A 3809-nucleotide genomic window follows, 5' to 3' on the forward strand; every position below is an offset into this window, starting at 1 on the left:
ATGCACCAGGCCTCTAGTAAAGAATAAAGCAATGCAAGGCAGCAAGGCAGTAAGAGCCTGAGGTTGGAGGTCAGTGCAGTCAAAAATAAAAGAGTTGTCAGGAGGTCAGGAAAGTTTCACATAGAAGGTAACTTAGGGCTCTTTCTATGACAAAAGACAAAAACCCCCACAGACTGGTAAAAGCAAAAGAAGAACTATAATGGCTTGTGAATTTGAGAAGACGAGCCGCAGTTGGAATCAGGCACTGACAATGTTGGCAGCAACCTGTCTTTCTTCACTTCTTGGCCTGCTTTCCCCTCAGACAAGCAACCCTCCCCCCCACCCCCCAACCCCCGAGAGGGCAACACCCACATCCTCCCAGCAACTCCTGAAGAAATCGAATCTTTTCTGACAGTTACCAAAAATCTCCTAGGATTGAGGCTCATCGAACCAGATTGAGTCCTATGCCCATCCCTGAAATAATTGCTGTGAGCAGGAGGCAGAGGGGGCTGGTTGATGGATCACCTGAACCCTGGGTGTCTCCACCCACTGCATGTGTTTCCGGGGTCAGGGAGAGGCGATTCTCCAAAGGAGAATGAAGGTTTGGCCAACAGAAGAAAGAGGAATGGACATCAGGCAGGCAGGATCAGGTGTCCACTAGTCTACCTGACCCGCCTCATAGAGTCAAATTTAACATGTGAGGGTCATACATGTGACATTTATTCATTACATATGACAGATATTGCCCCACCCCTTCATACCCCCATTCCTTACTAATAGAACCCTGAACTTGAGTTTTGCTCTGATATGAGGTGCAGAGCCCTTGAGTTCAGGGAGTAAGGACTCCTCCCCAAGCTCCAGGGGATATATCATGAGTGGTTCTAAACCAACATGGTGACCTACTGTGATTTTCCAGATACTGCTGCTGGAGGTGGCCATGAGCCCACGTTCTGGCCAATGAGATACGAAAAGAGGTCTGTTCAGGGGCTTCCAGGAAATGTTTTGCTTCCTGATAAAAGTGGAAAGAGCCCTAACCGGTTTGGCTCAGTGGATAGAGCGTCGGCCTGCGGACTCAAGGGTCCCAGGTTCGATTCCGGTCAAGGGCATGTACCTTGGTTGCGGGCACATACCCAGTAGGGAGTGTGCAGTAGGCAGCTGATCGATGTTTCTCTCTCATCGATGTTTCTAACTCTCTATCCCTCTCCCTTCCTCTCTGTAAAAAATCAATAAAATATATTTTTAAAAAAAAGTGGAAAGAGTTTTCTACCACTCTCCCTTCCTCATTTCTTGTCTTGGACATGGTTATATAAGGAGGAGATGCTTGGAGCTGCAGCAGCCAGGTTGCAACCATGAGGCAACCAGCGGAAGACCAAAGGGCACATGATGAGGATGACAGAGGGGAGGTGGGAAGTCATCAGTGAGCCCCTGCACCAACCTGGAACTGCCCATTGCAGAAATCTTGTTGTGAGAGATAATTAAATGTCTTGATTGCCCCAGCCATTGTTAGGTATTCTCTACCATGCGGCCAGACACATCTTGACACTTCATTATGAAAATGAAAGATTATAACTCCTCCCCTAGACTTTTTAGAAGCTCTCACTGAAACCATTAACTCAGATGCTGCCTCTGCCAGAATTTCAGGAGCTGGCCATTAATATACCTTCCAAAGGCAGCAGGTAGGGCATTCACAGGTAGTGTTGCCAATCGATAAAGCTGTTTGACAGCAAAGTGTGCTATATTATTAGCTGCATTAAGCAGGCAAGTCCATTTCTGTTGCCTCTGAAGTACACAAAGGAGCCGGGGATAATTTAGTCCTTTCTGGATATGAAAGTGAAAATCAGAAGGGACATTTTTCAAGCTTTCAAGAAGGTGTGCTTTTTTTGAATCATGAAAAGCAAAAAAGATTTTTTTTTTTAGATGACAAAGCCCTGAAACTCCAACAATATACTAGCAGGACACTCTTGAAGCAATTATAGAACTATCTTTTGCTAAATGAAAGTGAACCAGATCCTACTTAGAAAAGACTCATATGCAGCAAAATGACTTATACATGACCCACCTATCTGGCAATCTGTGGAAATCCACAAACTTAATAGGAGATGGAGGGCAGTATTTTGTTTGTTTGGGGCTTAATTCATCAGATATAATCAGGTGTTTGTAAACTGTAACAATGATTGCAACCATTACTTATTGAGTGCATACAATCGTGCTGGCTAGCACGTTCACCCATCAGCTTGTTTAATATTCACACCCTCCCCAGGAAGTAGGCACTAATAATATCCACATTTTGCAGACAAGGAAACAAGCCCAACGATATTAAATAAATTGATAAAGGTCACACAGCTCCAATGGGGTGCTCTTTGGTAAGTATTTAGGATGTTTGCGAGACAGTTGTTAAACATCGGTAGCTTGACATTATATGGTGGGAATATTAACACCACAGAAGCTGGCAAATGCTACAAGTCAGGGCTTCCCTCCCAATTAACCAGCACACCACTGAGCAGCTAATAACTGTGTAATACAAATATTCACCTTTGACCCAAACTAATGCAGGGATCTACTGATGAGAAATGGTAGACCAGGTATGTTGTTGATAGATAGAAAAATGGGTGGAATTAGTGAATATTGCAGAAATCATAAGCCCCCCGAGAGATCCAGGCAATGCAGTCTACGTACGTAACAAGAGGATTTTTAAGGATACGGGAATCATCGCTGTAAGTCTCAAAGTCTAAATTCCTCAACGCTTAATCAGTGGCACACCCCCCAGCTCAGACATCTGAGTTATGTAAATATCACAGATTTGAGGGCTGGGTAGTGTAGAATACATTTGCAAGAATATAACTATTTTAAAGACATCTGCAGAAGCCTTCGCGTTGGAGTCATTGAAAAGATTCCACCTGACCCGGAACAAGAATTAAATCCAGAGTCCACTCGCCAGCCCGCTGCCCTCCACGGCTGCACACATAAACCCGCCTCTCTCCTGGGCCAGGAACTGACTGGCCCCAGGCCCTACCAATACCCAGGGCTGACCCCAGAGCAAAAGGAAGAGGCATCTGACTTTGCTCACCGCATCGTGGCTCTGAGCAAGGGCACCCTGGCTGCAGATGAGTCCACTGGGAGCACTGGCACACGGCTGCAGTCCCTTGGCACTGAGAACCCCAAGGAGACCAGCGCTTCTCCTGCCAGCTACTGGTGACGGCCGATGACTGCAAGAACCCCTGTATTGGGGTGTCACCCTCTTCCATGAGATGCTCTATCAGAAGACAGATGATGGGCGTCCCTTCCCCCAAGTTACCAGATCCAAGGGTGGTGTTGTGGGCATCAAGGTGGACAAGGGTATGGTACCCCTGGCAGAGACTACTACCAAAGGGCTGGATGGGCTGTCTGAGCGCTGTGCCCAGTACAAGAAGGATGGATCTGACTTTGCTGAGTGGCGCTATGTGCTGAAGATTGGTGAACACACCCCCTCAACCCTCGCCATCATGGAAAACGCCGACGTTCTGGCCAATAATGCCAGAATCTGCCAGCAGAATGGCATTGTGCCCATCATGGAGCCTGCGATCCTCCCCTCAGCCTGCCTTCTGTGAGGTACTGGTGGTGGCTTAAATGATTATAGGCTGACAGTTTAACTGTCCAGGTTGCAAACTGACCTAGGCCAATACGGTCAGGCACAACCTCTTGGGCTCTTTTTGATAGATGTAAGACTTTTCCGGAATGTTTGAGGTGGGCTACTTCTCTGCTACCTCGCCACTGGTTATACTGAAAGTGACCCTCACACCAAACTCACCTCACCTCACCTATTTTTATTGATTAACAAGCATAATTATAAA

General features: G+C 46.6%; 1 pseudogene; it reads left to right on the forward strand.

Moving 5' to 3' along the window:
- Positions 1-2549: 2549 nt before the first annotated feature.
- Positions 2550-3566, forward strand: LOC102420716 (annotated as a pseudogene).
- Positions 3567-3809: the final 243 nt, after the last annotated feature.

The sequence above is a fragment of the Myotis lucifugus genome, unplaced genomic scaffold (assembly GCF_000147115.1).
Source record: "Myotis lucifugus unplaced genomic scaffold, Myoluc2.0 scaffold_10, whole genome shotgun sequence".
NCBI classification, from domain to species: domain Eukaryota; kingdom Metazoa; phylum Chordata; class Mammalia; order Chiroptera; family Vespertilionidae; genus Myotis; species Myotis lucifugus.